This window comes from Acomys minous, assembly GCF_964271855.1.
Source record: "Acomys minous genome assembly, chromosome: 12".
NCBI lineage: Eukaryota > Metazoa > Chordata > Mammalia > Rodentia > Muridae > Acomys > Acomys minous.
In genome coordinates, this window is record NC_140493.1 from 75,666,405 (window position 1) to 75,684,328 (window position 17,924).

Below are 17,924 nucleotides of genomic sequence, written 5' to 3' on the forward strand. Positions count from 1 at the left end.
AGATGGGAGCCTGCTCTGATTTCCCATCCCCTACATCAGCAGTTTTCAACTTGTGGCCCGCCGCCCCCTTGGGGATCACATATCAGATATCCTGCATATGAGATATTTACATTATGACTCACAATCATGGCAAAATTACAGTAGGAAGTAGCAATGAAATCATTTCACGCTTAAGGGTCACCACAACATGAGAAACTGTATTAAAAGGTTGAAGCATTAGGAAGGTTGAGAACCAATCAGCCATTTCTATATTGAAGGCTTAAAAAAACAAAAACAAAAAAGCAAAAAAAACCCTCACCCACTAAGAAGATAATTGTAACTTCCAAGTAGTTTGGGGGTCACCTTCTCAGACATCAATGTCAACAAGGAACAATCAGAGCTCTGCAGGGTTCAAGAAGCCCAAGCGCCATCGCATCACATCCTCCGAGGTGTCTCAAGGTCTTCAGAGAATCCCTTCAACATTCTAAGAACATCGGAGTTATGAGCAACAGTGCTCAATGCTAACACTTATTTATGAAAACATGCCTATGACCAGAATCCAAAGGATGATGGTTTTATGTTTTGGAAAGTGTGGCTGAGAGACAGCAGGAGTGAACAGAACCGTTCTCTCCCCTCTCCCTCCTCTCTCTGGAAGGCAGCTACTGGCAAGCCGGCCTGCTATCATGCGCCGTAGTGGCCTAGGAGAAGAAGTCTAGGAACTGAGTAAACTGAAGAGTGGAGTAACAAAGAGCCTCGATTCCTGGGGCCCCAACTGTGTGCTGCTCCCTCCTTTCATTTATGGAGTCCCTGGCAAAATAGCAAGAACACCAAGCTCAACGGACTCCATCGATGCCACTGGTGAAAATCCAGTCTGAGTGCTGACAGCTCTTACAGAACAGCAGCTTCAGCTGTTTGAGAAGGTGACCCCCAAAACTACTTGGAAATTACAATAATCTTCCTAGTGGGTAAAAAAAAATTTTTTTTTCATCCTTCAACAGAGAAATGGCCGAAATACACAAACCTATGGAATGAAATTTTTAGATGTTGAAGGGTGTGGTTGTGTTTGGTACTCCAAGTGTTTGGGGTGTTTAAGAATTTGACCTATTTGAGAAACAGGTCTGCTCTTTCCAACCTAAAATATAACTTAGTTATTAACTTAAGTTTTTAAATTTTTCTGTTGAAAAAAGTCATTTACCTTTGAACACACTTAAGGAGCTCTTAGACTTGTAAGACATACTTAATATTCTGGGAAGGCTTATCACTCAAGGAATGAATGTAGAGCTTAAACATGCTGAATTTTTCAAGTGCTATTTTAAATATTTGAAAACATTTGGTTAATTTTGTGCATGGAATGAACAGCATCTAAAGGTCCCTTAAAGTGATACTAATTTGTGTGTGTGTGTGTGTGTGTGTGTGTGTGTGTGTGTGTGTGTGTGTGTGTGTTGGGACTGAAAACAACTGCCACTAGACTACTGTACATCCCACATGCTAAGAACTAATACTTTAAATGAATTTTGTTTAACCTTTACAACAATTCTGTAAAGTATGTATTCTTATCATCACTGCCTGGACCCTAAAGCTGGACTTCTGACCTAAACAGTCAGAGTTTCAGAGCATCTGCCTTGATCCTTATGAAAAGGCATCTACCACAGGGACCAGCTTAAAGTACAGCTACCAACAGCCTGGTACCTGTTCCTTCCCTCCAGTGAAACGAAATGCAACAAAACCATTCAGCAGCAGCCGGGCATGGTGGCATGGTGGCACACACCTTTAATCCCAGCACTCAAGAGGCAGAGGCAGGCAGATCACTGTGAGTTTGAGGCCAGGCTGGTCTACAAAGTTAGTCCAGGACAGCCAAGGCTACACAGAAAAACCCTGTCTCTAAAAATAAATAAATAAAAATAAATAAATAAATAACCACCACCACCACCACCAACAACAACAAAAGCATTCATCAGCACCCAGACCATGGCTCCTGTCCTCATCTCCGACTCCCTCTGGTAGTTTTACTCCTCGGTGTGGTCCAACAGCGCAAAGCATGGATGTCACCTGGGAAGGTACCCATTAGCAATGCGGAGTCTGCACCACTTTTCTGTATCAGAATCTGCAGTGGTGAGTGCCTAAATGACACGCTACCCCCCTTAGAGCTCAAGAAGCCGTTCGTTTGGGCCAGACTGACCACAGCTAGGCACACAATCCTGTGTGCTCTGTCCCAGAAGACAGCCTCCTGCGAGAGAGCAAAGCATTAATAAAAGAGGTGGCGTGGCAGGCTTAGTGAGAAGAGGCTCTTCTGTGATTCAAGGTTCTTTTGAAACCAGCTGCTGAGAAAGGTAAATTTTGCCGAACTGCCCAAGGCCACGCTCATCTTTAATTATCCCGTTAATATCCGTCTCCCCCAGGTAGTCGTTACAACCTGTAGTTATTACAGTGCCCAGGCTTGGAACAGCTTGCAGATTTCCTGACAGTATTAATGGAAGTTTTGCAAATTGATTTGGGGAGATTAGGTGGTGAGAGGCTGGCGTGACTTGACGTGGAGCCCATTGTAAATGGCTCGGAGCCTCCCTGACCTTGATCTCTGCTGGGGCAAGAGCAAAGACCAAGAATCAGGAGATGAGAGTTCCAGGCCTGGCTCCCCTGGGGTGGCCTGTGACCTTGGGCTTGTCACTCTCTCGCTAGGCCATCTTTGTCAAGACAAGAGGCTTGGATGAGTCACTTTTGTTCTGGAGTCTCTCCTGGCCTCCATAGCTTTGCCTCCTGAGGTTTAGAAGCTGACAGAAAAGCTCCCCCATCTCAGAACTAACTGGCCTCCCTCCTTCTTTCTCCCTCCCCCCATCCATCTGCCCACTCCCCACCCCCTTACAGGACTGAAAGTAAAGCTCTGTGAGGCTCTACAGTAGGTGCTGGCGATAGATACAAATCAGCTACTTCCGGTTGATAAGGTCAAAGGTCAGCAGTACCCCTGTGGCTGGGCCAACTTGGCATCATAGATTTATTACAAGCTCTAGAGGAGGAGGATCAGACACAAGCTACAATGGCGAGGGAAGAGAACTGGCCTTGATGCCAGAGGCCCCGGTGCTCCCACCGACACCAGATCCAACTGCTGCCTGACTTTGAACATGTCACTTTCTATTTCTAGGCATCAGTTGCCTTCTCCACAAAGATGGGGAAACCACAAATGAGAATCCTGTTCCACCTTGCTAGAGGATAGCTCACACAATCGTGATTATCAAGCTGGGGGACCATTATCTATAGGTTGGGGAGGGTCTACCACCTTTTCCTTGCTTGCTTCCAAGAGATCAGACACGGGCCAGGACAGCGTGAGGAAGCAACTCGGAGCCAGGAGAAAGGTAAGAGGTGTGCCCTCCTTCCTAAGAAGGTCCTCGGTGGAGACCCTGCATCCCCATCACAGGGTCATCCACTGCAGACAGTCAAGGACCAATGCTGACTCCAGGGTCTCAGGGACACAGGCAGGTGCTGCTGGTCCCACATAGCATAGGGCAGAGTTAGGATTAGGTCTCCTGGGCTCTCCAAGCCCTAAGCTGAGCTATTTGTATGGCTGCCTTTATCATCTAACTTCGTATCTCCACATCTCAGGCCCCTTGTCCTCCTCCTCCGCAGCCTGAGCAGGCTGGCTAAACCAAGCCTGCTAAATCCTGCCAATGTCACCAACCTCGACTCCAGAGCCTCGGTCAAATACAGTCCACCAGATTCGTCCCACCACCGTCACCATCATTGCCAGCAGCTACGAGAAGGGCTTAGGTGGCTAGATTTTATTCTTTAAAAAAAAAAAAAAGTTTTCAATTAAAGCTAAAAAGTATGAGAGAATGCAGCCTGGAGCAGGCAGACCCCTCTCAGAGGCTTCCTCAAACAGATGGTTTGTGGCATTTTTAATTAATGAGAGATGGTGCAGATCAGGGGGCCCTTAATAGCCTGCAGCAACATATAAGAGATGGGGAGGGGGTGGGGTGGAGCTGGCTTAAAGCAGGTCCTGGATAAGGAGCTGCTGATGCCTGAGCGAGGAGCAGGAGGGAACCATGCCCTCTAGCCCTGGCTCCTTCACGGTGGCCCTAACGTGTGGCACGTAAGGCCAGCCACGGCTAGTCCTGAACACGGGAAGGTCACAAGCCTGAGATTCTTGGCTCCGTGCCAACACATAGGAAGAGGAGGAGGACGTGGAAGGGCCTGCTGCTCTGCACAGATCAGAGGAACTCTCCTTCCTTCCTTTCTTCCCCAGTTTTCTATATTGAGCAAGTCATATAACGTTGTCGCTAAGCCTTAGTGTCCTCAGGAGGAAGATAACGATAGACGAATCATAAACTACAGGCTTGAATGGATCATAAAGTCCATGCAGTTGAACCAGCGGGGCTTGCAAACCTACCAGATTCTCCCACAAAGAGTCGGTCTGCTCTCCGAGCCGGAGACCTCAGGACCACCAACACTACACTGATCTGTAGTCGACACTGCTAGAAAACTGTCACTAGGAAAAAAAAAACCCTGCCTCCCTGCGTATGTTGTGATAATTGTGCCAGGTGTGCTGGCGCATGCCCATACTCCTGACAGCCAGAGGCTCAGGTATCAGGAGTTCAAGGCCATCCTTAGCTACAGACCTGGAGTGAAAGTCAGAGAAGACAGGCTATAGAAAGTTGCTTTGAAAACTGAGCATAGTGCTGAGGATTTCTGGAGCCTGAAAGATGGAGCCAGGAGAAGAGAAGGTAAGAAACATCCCAGTTGCATCCTCTCCATGTCCCACCCCTCCTCAGTCTGTCCTCACTTCTTGGGAGCCTTTGCTCGTCTTGTAAAAAGGAAAGCAAGGCCAGAGAACGCATCTCTAAAGCAGTGTTGGGTAGCCATTCAGTGAGAGCCCAGAGCCTCTACGATGTGCAGGGACCACTCTGGATACAAGAAAGCATCTTCTAGTCTGGTTTAGTGGGGGGTGGGGGGAGGATACCCAAATCCAGTCAGTATTCTACTGAATGTCGGGTAGTGAGGGTCTTAAGGAACAGAAAGCAGGAGACAGAGAATGTGTCAAGCAGGGCTTTTATTTCCTTTTTAAAGCGTAATGATGCAAAAGTCTGACGGAAGGAAAAGCAGAGGCAGAGCACACAAGGCAGAGACGAGCTTGGCAGAAGGAGCAGCAGGGAGGTCATTGGGGCTGACGAGTGAGTGGGGGTTGGGGAGAATAAGGGGTGCGGCTGGATGAGGAAATAATGCAGAGCTCTGTGGGACAGCCAGATGGCTGGGGACTGGGGGTGCAGAGGACCTTTCCTTCCAGAGCCTTCCTCTGATGTCCTACAACAACCTGGCTCCCAAGCCCATGTTCAACTGCCGCCCATGGCCTTATGAGGACACGGACATAGGGAACTGTCACTCACTGTGGAGTGGTAGGGGAGGCCTGCAGGGATGGAGGAAGAGGCCCTGCTTTATTATGGGACAAGAGAGTGTGGGTTTCCATAGGGAAAGGGACAAAGAGGAACATAAGGTGTCAGCAAGCCAGGCAGAGATGGAGATGAGGACGCTGCCAGGTGACAGCTGCTAATGCTGAGAGGGTGGACGCTGTTCTGAAGCTTTACGTGGTCTCCTCGTCCTCCCGAGAGCTCTATGGAATGGGTGCTCATGGTCCAGATGAGAAGATCAAGGCAGAGCAGTTGAGTAACCAGGCAGGCAGGCTTGAGTCTATGCTTATAGCCAGGTGGGATATCCAGGATTGGAACCTGGTCAAAGGCAACTCAAATAAGACTGAGGAGAGAGAGAGGGGCGGGGAGCAATGTTTTGGGAACAAATTTTGGGTCATACTATTTTCTGTCTCCCCCCCCCCCCAATAATCCATGGGCGTGTTCTTCCTCCCGTGCTTGGGATGTTTACAGTGTCTGCCGAGCTGGTCCTTTCAAAACCTCTGTGGAGTGGCTGCCCCCGGGCTACAGATGAAGATGCTGAGACTGAAGAAGTCAAAACTCCTAACCCGAGCCAGGTGAGCCTGATGGCGCACACTGGCAGTGCTAACATTCTGGGGGGGGGGGGCTTACTGGGGGAAGGAGGGGGTGTTCAAATACAAGGTCTGCCTAACTGCAAAGCCGTGCCATTTTATGTGTCCAAATGCCGCTTACGGACTCCCTCTATTTAGTGTCAGGCGCTGAGCAAAGTATTTAAGCAAGAAGCATTGACCTTGAAAGAATTCCTCGGTTAGTGCCTCTGTCAGCTGCATCCTCTATCCAGCCCCATAACTCCTGGCTAAAGCACTCCACAGGGGAGGAAGGTGTGGCAGCAGCCGCTGGCTCCTGCTTACTGTTTTTCATGTGCTATATCCCTGAACCCTTCCATCAGCTCGGCAGGGAACATGTGGCTGAGACCCAGGCAGTGAAGCCACTCTACAGCATGAAAACCCTGTTTATTGCCTGTGCCCCTAACTGAAGACTACATTTTAAAGCCTCTGTGGTAATTAAGTAGACCCAGATGGCTAAATTCTGCCTAAAGAAATATTAGGAAGTCACTCAGCCGGACTTTTGGGACCGTTCCCTAAAAGGATACGGGGAAGGCTGCTGAAATGAGGCCTTTCTCCTCGTCTCCTGCCTCTTGCCTAGAACTCAGTGGTGGTGGCTGGAGCTTCAGAGGGCACCGTGGCTCATGAGGCAGCCTTGAGGATGAAACTCGTATGCCCAACGGGGTGTGGTGGAGCACATCTGGAACCCCAGCCAGCACCAGGGAGGCTGATCTAGAAGACTCGAGAGTTCTAGGAGAGCTTGGACTACAGAGTGAAACCCTGACTCAAAACAACTTCCTCCACACCACGCCCTCCCCTCCCCCCCCCCCCCCAGGAAAATTATATGGTCAGGACAGTTAGGAGCCTGGGCTCTAGGTAATAAGAAGATCTCCAAGTCTATTCTCTGTGCTTCTGGACTTGAGAGAGAAGTAAACTTCTGCATCATTTAAGAATTGACATTATTCCTGACCCCAGGTGCTGGCGGCAGTCAGGTTGCTGGCCTTGGTCAACACTTCACCTGATCAATACTCTTTATTTTTTTTTAAAGATGTATTTATTTACTATTGTGTATATAACGCTCTGCTTGCATGTACACCTGCAGGCCAGAAGAGGGCGTCAGATCACATTACGGACGGTTGTGAGCCACCATGTGGTTGCTGGGAGTTCAACGCAGGACCTCTGGAAGAGCAGTCAGCGCTCTTAACCTCAACGCAGGACCTCTGGAAGAGCAGTCAGCGCTCTTAACCTCTGAGCCAGCTCTCCAGCCCCCTGACCGGTATTCTTGAGGAAGGATAAAAACAGGGGAAATATTAACAAGATGTAAGAAAAGAAAGAAGCCACTCACACTAGAATCTGACTGGGAATGAGAAACTTCAACTCAACAGAGAAAAACAAAATTACCTAACTTCTTAAATATACTTCAAACAAGGGTGCAGAAAACAACAAACTACTTCCTTGGGGCCAGAGTGGTTGTGGTCTTGAGTTTAAGTGTGTCAACACACCTTTCCCATCACTAGCCCTCAACAATGCACCCTGAGAAATTTTGCATTCTGTTTACAAAAAGAAGCCCACTCACATATACTTACTTAAATTTAATTTTTGTGGGGTGTGCACATACACAGAGGTCTAGGACAACTCACAGGAATGGCTTCTCCCCTCCTACCACGTGGGTCCCACGGATCAAACTCTAATCATTAGGCATGGTGGCGCACACAACTTTATTCACTGAGTCATCTCACTAGACCTATTGTTGCTTAATTTTTAAACTCAAAGTGTTATGTAGTCATTAAGCCTTGTTGAAAATTGCATCTTTTGGACTGGAGAGATGGCTCAGAGGTTAAGGGCACCGACTGCTCCTCCAGAGGTCCTGAGTTCAATTCCCAGCAAACCACATGGTGGTTCACAACCATCTATAATGTGATCTGATGCCCTTGCCTGGCCTGTAGGTGTACAGTGCTCTCACTGTATACATAATAATTAATAAATAAATATTTTTGAAAGATAAAAAAAAGAAAATTGCATCTTTTGAGGAATGTGATTTAGAAAGCTACAAAATCGATACGTAACCATTGCAAAGACACACAAATGTCACTCTCTCTGGAGAAGCCCAGCCCATATTTTACATGTGCACTGTCTCTCCCTATATGTCTCTCTCTTAATAATTAGTAACCTTTTGTTTCACTATGACTTGTCCACACTTTTTCTATGGTGGCGCTAAGGATCCAGCTTTGCCAGACTGGAGGTTCCGACTGAGGCCTGGCCGTTCACGGGGCTTGCTGCAGCAGCACTCTCAGCATCCCCCCCTCCCTTCTCCACCCCCCCTACCCCCCCACCCCCCACCCCCCACCCCACCCCCACCCCGTTGGAAACTGGCTGTTGTCCACAAATCTCACTGTTCCAGGCAAGGAGCAGGATTTACATTTGAATCTTTAGGGCCTCAAAAGCCACTTTTTTTTTTTTTTTTTTTACACTTCAGTAAGAGGCTCAGGATTCGTGAGGCCCAGGAATTGCATTAGAATTGAAGGTGGCAAACTACTTCTCTACCTTCCTGCTCTTTTCTTAGAGCTCCACAAAGCCAAGGTGAGGGCACACAGCTGTAAGCTGAGCTCTTCGGAAGATCCCGGGACTTGAGGCCAGCCTGGGCTCCGTAGTCAGAGCCTAGCTCCAAGCACAAGCAAGAGAAAAAAAAAGGAGAGGGAGACGGTACAGCAGATCTCCACTTCCACCTATGTACTCTGGTAGGTAACTACCCGCAGACAGGCAGAAGACACACCGCTAACCCATCCTACACCTCCTCGGGCTTGGAGTTGCAAGCTGCCACTTTTTTTCAAGGACGCTGGGAAAGAAGCCCCATAAACCCTTTCTCACTCAAACTCAGCAGGCGCCCTTTTCTCGGAAATACTTGTACTTATATAATCCTTAGAATGTTCTGGAGGCTGGATCATGTTGTCTAGAAAAGCCAAGTTGCCTGGGCAACAAAGTCCAGAGAGGGAGTTGTCCAACCCTCTTCCCAAAGGGATGGGAAGATTGTGGCTTTTGGAGCCAGAAAGACTCAAGTGTGAATCCTGCTTCTTTCTCTAATTCCCGTAACAGCATTGACCGAGGCCTTCTGGGCCCATATCAAGGAATGAACTTGAACATTTACTGTGCTGTGTTCCTGATCTCAGGTGGGGAGCACTGAGGCTTCACCCGCCGTCTACAGTCCTCCTCCTCCTCCTCCTCCTCCTTCTTCTTCTTCTTATGTTTGTTTGTTTTGCTTTTGTTTTTGTTTTTTTTGGAGACAGGGTTTCTCTGTGTAGCCTTGGATGTCCTGGACTCACTTTGTAGACCAGGCTGGCCTCGAACTTACAGAGATCCACCTGCCTCTGCCTCCCGAGTGCTGGGATTAAAGGCGTGCGCCACCACGCCCGGCCAGGCGTTCTTCTTATGGTTGGTTTTTATAAGTGCTGTTGCTCAGGTAAAGGTTTGAGTTTTCATCATGAATTTCGTGAGGGCTGGCACAGGAATGTTGGAATGGTTCTGTGGGCTTTGTCATTTGTTCTATTAATATAGTATATTACAGTAGTTGACTCTTGGGTAAATCCCACTGGGTTGTGCTGTATAAATTACTTCATGTGATGTTAGATTTAGTTTGCTAATATCTTATTAAGGCTCTTAGCTCAGATGTTGCTCATAGTTTCCTTGTGATGGCGAGAATTCTTTGTTGTGACAGAGATTCCCGGAGACCACATCAAGGTTGGGTGATTCACTAGAGTCACTTGGGGGTCGGCACAGAGCATCTGTATGGCCACAGCTTGTTACAGAGAGATGAGACAAAGGAGGGTCTCCAGCAAGACCTGCGTCGTGTGAAATGTTAACAAACAGAGCATCACTAAAGACTTAGTACCCAGGGTCATGGCTGGTCACACAGTTTCCCCGAAAACACATTTCCTTAGCTTACCCATATGTACGTGGAAGGTTAGGCACACCCCATGCCTGACGTGTACTCAAATTCCAGACTCAAAACAGGCCCAATTATATTGGCGGTGTAGACACTGTGAGATGTTCTTATCGGGATAGTAGGAACACTGGCCAAACCCGAGTTCTCAGCTGCCAATCAAGGACCAACCAGGCCCTTCGTGTGATGATAAACTTTCCCCATACATCTGCATTTCAAACAAAAAAAACTCAGAAAGTAGATAACGCTTAATGCTACAAAAATTAAATGTCAGTGTCAGAACTTGGGCCTCAGGAGACAGGAAAGCTTGAAAACACATTTCCTTGGCTTATCCATATGTGTGTGTGAGTTAGGCACATCCCTACAATGTTTACACTGGAACGGCAGAAGTGCTTGGGTACCACCCTTGTGCAGAAAATGGTTTCTTAGGCCTTGTGGCTTTTCAGCAATTTTAGCCCTACTAAGGCAAGTTCACCAACACCAGTGCTAGGGCAGAGACTGAGAGAACACCACCAAAGAGGAAACCAGGAAGGCCGACACTAACCACTTAACCTACTGGCCCCCACCAGCGCAGCCAAGACGAAAGCAGCACCAACAACATCTCTCCACCTACGGAGCCCAGGTCCTCAGGGCAATTGCCATCTCTTGATTTCCCTCTCCTCATGCTGAAAACTGTACATCCGACCCTTCTCTCACTCACACAATAAATGATGACAATATCGAGCAGTTAGGCTCAAAGAATGGGCCTAGCGCTGTGAGAAGCCACTTCCATGGGCTCTTTCTCACAGCAGTCCTTAAGATAGGGGCATCATCTCCCTTACAGAGAAGAGATGCAGAGACTGAAGCCGAGTGGTCCTGGGGCAAGCAGTGACTTACAGGGCAGAGATGAAGTAGAAGCTCACCTCCCACTGTAGTTCCAGACGCAGCCTTCTCAGCAGCTGACGTCATCCTTCTTCACAGAGACAACTCCATGATAGAGAGACTTCCAACACCCTCCTCTTCGTAGGCTGGCCTGGGTCTCCCATCTGGACTGGGGTAGAGCATAGAAAAGGAGAGTTTTGGAGACTCAGGTTTAGTGAAAGCAAAGAACCAAGCTAAACACTGGTGTATAAGCAGAAAGACCCCTGAGCAGTGAGACGCACCCTCCAGAAAACACGTGAAAATATGGGGGGGGGGCGGCTTTTCTAGAAATGAAGGGTGGTGCTAGCCTTCGGTGCCTGCATTCCAGAAACAGGAAGATTCCTAGAGACACTGAAGAGTCAAAGTCAACAAATGACGATGCCCATGTCAGTAGCACTGCAGCCCACAGACGCTACCACGTAGTCAAACCGCCCTGTACAACCCCAGAGGCACTGACGGAAGAGGCCACAGGAAAGACCCTTTTAGGCTCTCTGCTTTCAAAGCCTTCTGTTACACACTGTGAAAGTTTTATATAGCACCTGCTAGGTGCTTAAACCTTTTTCCCAACCTCTAACTAAATCCACCTCCAAAAACATGGACAAGAGCCAGATTCAAGTGCAAAGGCTATTTGTCCAACAAGACGCTCGGCTCTATGCTGGCCAGGGGAAGTGGACAGATAGGAGGTAAGGCCATCCAATTCCTGGACCAAGCACTTAGAAAATGTTGACAGCGTTCCAGACAAGAGGAAACTGCCATTGCTTCTCATCGTGACTGTCACCATTTCAGTTCTGTACTGTCAAGGACTCTGCTGAGTATGGGGAAGATGGCAGGCCAAGACCATGGGGAAGGTACACTTATCATCTGGGGACTGTAAGGAAGTGCCAGCACACCTCACTTTCTGTGTGTCCGTACATATAATATCCTTCTGCAAAGGCCGCATTCAGGACTCCGTCTGATGGCTAGTACTGCGGCAGGCTCTAGAGCCACCTAGGAGACTAGCCCCTGAGCATGTCTGGAGAAGGGTCCTAGCCTGCATTAATTGAGGTATTGAGACTCACCCTAAATGTGGACAGCATTACTCCATGGGCCGGGGTCCTGTGGCCAGTTACTTCATGCTCCTGCCACTGCGCCTTCGGGCTGTGATGGGCCACACCCTTGTAAACCAGAATGAACCCTTCCTTCCTTCAGATGTCCCTGTCATGTACTTTGTCACAGCAACAAGAATACTAATATGGCCGGGCGTGATGGCGCACACCTTTAATCCCAGCACTCGGGAGGCAGAGGCGGGCGGATCACTGTGAGTTCGAGGCCAGCCTGGTCTACAAAGTGAGTCCAGGACAGCAAAGGCTACAGAGAGACCCTGTCTCAAAAAAAAAAAAAAACAAAACAAAACAAAACGAAAAAAAAAAAGAATACTAATACAAGAAGACAAAAGTATAAATGGCTTTTTAAAATTAAAAAAAAAGGCAGAAGGATCAGGAATCTACAAAGGACTCTCTTAGCAGGGTCCAGGCTCTGTTCCCTCCTTATGCTGAGGCTCCTTGACATACTATGGCTACCCAACATAAATGGAAGATACCATATGTTGAAATGCATTTAGAGGGCTGAAAAGATGGCTCAACAGTCAAAAGCACTGGATGCTCTTCCAGAAGCACCCAAGTCTGACTCGCAACACCCACATGGCACTGTACCTCCAGTTCCAGGCGATAAGGCTCCCTCTTCTGGCCTTTGAAGCTACCGGGCAGACGGTCACAGACATATGTGAGGGCAAAACACTTATACCTATGCATATAAAAATAATAAAATCTAATTTTTAATTAAGAAGGTTAAATTGTTGATTTTTTAAAAAAGCATTTACAAAAAAAATAAAAAAATAAAAAATAAAAGCCGGGCATGGTGGCACATGCCTTTAATCCCAGCACTCGGGAGGCAGAGGCAGGTGGATCACTGTAAGTTCGAGGCCAGCCTGGTCTACAAAAAGAATCCAGGACAGCCAAGGCTACACAGAGAAACCCTGTCAAGAAAAACAAAACAAAAGAAAAGAAAACATTTAATATCCCTAACCTACCAACCAGCAACACCATCTGTCTTTTACCCTCACGATTGGGTGGCTAGCTGGGGGCTGGGCCACTATCGCTGCTCGGCAACACTAGAAGATGCTGTAAGACACTCTTGCTGGCCTGGAAAAAGATCCGGAATTTGAAACTGAAGAGCCATTTCTACTCAGTGTGTATCAGTTTCCGTTTCCACCACCTTAAAGTCGACAGGTCATAAATCGAACCGTAAATCGGGGACCACCTGTACAGAGAAAACATCTGGCCAGGAGAAACTATGGTTGGAGATTGTATCTAATTCATGAAGCCCCTGATCTCCTCCCTGGAACTCTCAAAGACTCCAATCTGGAGCAGAGTAAGAGAAGAAAAGCTATTTACGGAGCCGCCGAGGATGCCCTTAATGACCGCATCCTTGTTCCCCTAGATCTCTTTGACAATTATATAGGCAGCTGTAAAGGGAAAGTGAATGGATTGTTACAAGCCTTAATACCTGGAGATATTAAGCTGAAATACGTTCCCGAGCCAAACCCCTGAGATGGCAGTGGTACTTACTGTGGGAGAGTACGAGACAGGATCAAAACATAAAGCCACAGTGATGGCACCAATAAAATGATTGCAGAGAAATAGTTATTGTTACAGAAAGGATTGTAAAAGAAAAAAAAAAAGAAGAGAGAAACAAATAGGAGGACAGCAGACAAGGGGATAACGATTCTTGGCTCCATGATACTTTAACAGAAACCAGGAGATTTATAAAACAATCTTAGGATAAAGGCCTCTCTTCTTTTTTTTTTTTTTAAGAGAACTGTCATGAATTTTTTATGTACTTATAAGTTGGATACTCTCCAAAAGATAGAAAAAACGAGTTAGACAAATTGCATTAAAAATACAGAGGTCTGGCAGTTCCAGCGCGTAGCGACTCTTACTAAGGTAGACTATCCGCCACCTCACCCCAATTTACAGACATAAAAATGCCGTGGGAGACAGACAGCTCACAATGAGATGCCATTTCCCATCTATTAAGGCGGTTATTACCAGGAGTAACTATTACCAGGTGAGGGTGGAGAGGAACTTGGATATCGCTGCTGGGCCTGCCAATGCCTAAGAAAAATTAAAAGCAAAACGAGCATAGATTCCTCCACTCCACTTCCTGTTTCTATTAAAAAAAAAAAAGACTGAAAGCAGAGGATGTGCTCTGCTCCATCTGTGACAAGAAACTGAAGACCAAGAGCTACGCCATGCTTGGGGGCATCAAAACAGGCCCCTGTAGATGGGAACCTGGAAATGTTTTCAAAGGATGAAGAATGTGGTAGCAGAAAAACCATGGGACCATGTCTTCAAAATGCTGAGGAAAACAACAGAGTGAGAGTTCTCTACGCAGGTAAACTAACGCCTGACAGTAAAGGGCAGTGGGGACAATCTAAGAGGAGCACACACACTGCGACCACAGCTGCAGTCCAGGGCTAGGGGCCCCAGCATCAAACTAAACCCGGAAGGAAGAAGACAACAGTAGGACAACAGTAAGGCCAATAGCAGTGACCAGAGGACTGGACGCGTGTACGAGTCTCAACACTGATTAAGAACACATTTCAGAGGGCTAGAGAGATGGCTCAGCAGTTAAGAACCCTTCTCCTTGCAGAGAAGCCCATTTCATTTCCCAACACCCACATGGTGATTCACAACCATCCGTACCCCAGCTTCAAGGGACCCAGCTCCCTCTTCTGATCTCCGTGGACACTAAGCATTCAAGTGGTGCACACACGTACATACGAAGAAGAAACAGTCGCACCTAAAATAAAAAAATGAAGACATCGGATGAAGAGCATTTTAAAGAATGCATTTAAAACAACAGTTAGGGGTTTGTCTCACTCGGGAGGAGTTTTGTCAGAGACAGAGCACTTGCCCAGCGTGAACAGAGGCCCTGGGTCCGAGTTCTAGCAACACACACACACACACACACACACACACACACACACACACACCATCTAACAAGCATACATGCACTACAATAAACAGACAGCTTTTAAAATGTTTAAAAAGCTCTTGTGAAGAACAAAGAAGTATAGGTCCAACTATCAAGTATGCAGGTTTTAAATTTTTGTCACAGTGCATGTTTATTACCCACAGTACTATGTCATGTGACACTTCCATATAAATGTATGTCATATGTATATATGTATCTAGTGCATTGAGTGTATTCCCTGCCACACATACCTCTATGCTCTCTTGGTCTACTCATTTAGGAATTGGATTATTCTTGCTTTTTCAGGACCCTAAGATCCATTGTTGTTGATTTCTTTGAGCTTTTAATGTAAGCATTTGTAGCTATAAACTTTCCCCTTAGGGCTGCTTTCCCTGTAACATGGTTTTGTTCTGTTTTAAAGATTTATTTATTATGTATACAGTGTTCTGCCTGTCCACCAGAAGAGGGCACCAGATTTCATTACAGATAGTTGTGAGCCACCGAATGGTTGCTGGTAATTGAACTCAGGACCTCTGGAAGAGCAAGACAGTGCTCTTAACCGCTGAGCCATCTCTCCAGCCTGTAACATGGGTTTGGATAACGGGTTTTCATTCAGTTTTAGGACATTTTTTTGTTTCCTTCTTGATTTCTCCATTGATATGTTATTCAGTGGGGGGGGGGGGTTGCTCAATACCCGTGAGTTTGTACGTGTTCCACACTCTTCTTGCAGTGGATTTTTGTTTTATTCTGTTGTGGTCAGATAGACTACCAAGGAATTATTTCAATTTTCCTGTATTTGTTAAGACTCACTTTGTAAACCAGGTGGTGGTGGCACACACCTTTAATCCCAGCACTTGAGAGGCAGAGGCAGGCGGATCTCTGTGAGTTCGAGGCCAGCCTGGTCTACAGAGCTAGTTCCAGGACAGTCAGAGCTGTTACACAGAGAAACCTTGTCTCAACAAAACAAAACAAAACAAAACAAAACAAACAAACAAAAGCAAAGACTCGCTTTGTATCTCATTGTGGGGTCTATTTTAAAGCAACTTCAATGGGCTGCTGAGAATGTGTTTTGTACTTTCAGGGTGGTATTTTATGTAACTTCTCACAAGGTCCATTTGATCTGTCATTTACTCAGTGTCTCAGTGTTCACTGCCAAGATGATCTGCCTATTTGGTGACAATGGGTGACAGCATTTATAGGTTGTACTGGGTTGACCTATGTCCGTACTTTTAGCCATGTTTATTTTACAAAACTGGATACACCCATGCTTGGTGAGTGATTAGGGTTATCATGTCCTTTTGAGTTGACACTGGTGGCAGAGTCATGGGTAAGCTGGCCCCAAGGGTGGGAGAGCGGGAGGACTGGTCCAGCCCCTCACTGGCTGTGTCATTGGGTGAGCTAGCCAGGGCAGTGTTGCGGAGCTGGCCTGGTGGTGTGGGTATGGAAGAGCTGGCAGACTGACCAACTCAGCTCTCACCCAGGCCCAGATGCAGGGCTTTGAGTTGACCCACCCCAACATCTACCCCGTCTATGAACTGCTGGGGCTCAGGAAGGGCCTGGTCCTGCACATCCAAAGCTGCAGGATCTCTATGACACAGGGCAGCAACAGGATCCCCAGGAGGAGACCCAGTGGCTATCCAGCACTGATACTGTAGCAGAACTCAGAAGCCTGAAACCAGACCAATAACTTGTTGCAATGAACATTTCTAAGTAAAAGTATGAGGGCAGGGCCTGGAGAGATGGCTCAGAGGTTAAGAGCATTGGCTCTCCTCGAAAGGTTCCGAGGTTCAATTCCCAGGAACCACATGATGGCTAACAACCATCCACAATGAAATATGGCGCCCTCTTCTGGTGTGCAGCTAGAACACTGCATGCATAATAAATCTGTTTAAAAGAAAAGCAAAAACAAAAACAAAGAGGTGTGGACAAGAGGATATTCTGTATGCCACACTACAGCTTCCATGAGATGATTTTGTTGAGTTTTTTTCCCTTTATTTTTATTTTTGATTTCCTTTGACAGGGAGGTTGCAAGGGCAGATATGAAGGGATGGGGAAATGAGTGGGATTGGTGTGCGTGATGTGAAATTCACAAAGAACCAATGGGTTTTTAAAATTTCACAGAAATGACTTTTTCCACCCTTTTACTGTCAAGTTTCATCTATCTGATTTTAAGAGTGAAGTATATAACTTGGAAGCAGCAAATGGATGAATCTTGGTTTGTTTCACATTTAAAACCTCTTTTATGCCTGGCGTGGTGGCACACACCTTTAATCTCAGCACCTGGGAGGCAGAGGTGGGCGGATCGCTGTGAGTTCGAGGCCAGCCTGGTCTACAGAGCGAGTCCAGACCAACCAAGGCTACACAGAGAAACCCTGTCTCTGAAAATAAAAACAAACAAACAAAACCCACCTTTTTAATTTTTGTTGTATATGGTACTTTGCCTGTGTGGTTTGAATGAGAATGACTCCCACAGGCTCATACATTTGAATGTTTGTTTGTAGTTGGTGGAGCTGTTTGGGGAAGGATTAGGAAGTGTGAGGCTTTGTCGGAGATGTGTCATTAGGGGTGGGCTTTGAGATTTTAAAAGCCTACGCCAGGCCCAGTGTCTCTATCTCCAATTTGCAAATCAGGATGTATGCTCTCGACTACTGCTCCAGTGCCATGCCTGCCTGCCTGCCTGCCCACCTGCCTGCTGCCTGCCTGCCCACCTGCCCGCTGCCTGCCTGCCCGCTGCCTGCCTGCCTGCTGCCTGCCTGCCTGTCTCCTTGCCTGTCTGCTATCTGCCTGCCTGTCTGCTGCCTGCCTGTCTGCTGCCTGCCTGTCTGCCTGTCTGCTGCCTGCCTGTCTGCCTGCCTGCTGCCTGCCTGCCTGCCTGTCTGCTGGCTGCCTGCCTGCCTCCTGTCTGCCTGCCTGCCTCCTGCCTGCCTGCCTGCCCAGCCACCCGCCTCCTGCCTGTCTGCCTGTCCGCCTGCCTGTCTGATTGTTGTGTCTCATCACAGCAATAGAAAAGTAACTAAGACAGTTGGCATGTAATGCCTTTGTACCACATGTAGACCTGGTGCCCCATGGGGCCAAAAGAGGGCACTGGATCTCCTGAAACTGGAGTTGTGAACTACC

General features: G+C 47.3%; 1 protein-coding gene and 2 long non-coding RNA genes across 3 annotated transcripts in view; 1 reads left to right on the forward strand and 2 right to left on the reverse strand.

The window, feature by feature from the left end:
• Positions 1-17,924, forward strand: part of LOC311579386 — a 263,507-nt gene that overhangs the window by 200,860 nt on the left and 44,723 nt on the right. The gene's annotated exons all lie outside the window — the stretch shown is intronic.
• Positions 9,286-12,172, reverse strand: LOC311578962. Its single transcript, XR_014773015.1, has 4 exons — positions 11,852-12,172; positions 10,796-10,923; positions 9,897-10,101; positions 9,286-9,792 (listed from the first exon to the last, which is right to left on the reverse strand). It is a non-coding gene; the product is annotated as an uncharacterized lncRNA (long non-coding RNA).
• The window catches only part of CCT6B (chaperonin containing TCP1 subunit 6B), a 46,234-nt gene continuing 42,416 nt past the window's right edge, over positions 14,107-17,924 (reverse strand). Inside the window, exon 15 of the transcript XR_014773130.1 lies at positions 14,107-14,633. The gene's annotated coding sequence lies outside the window, so the exon portion shown is untranslated. The remainder of the gene's footprint in view (positions 14,634-17,924) is intronic.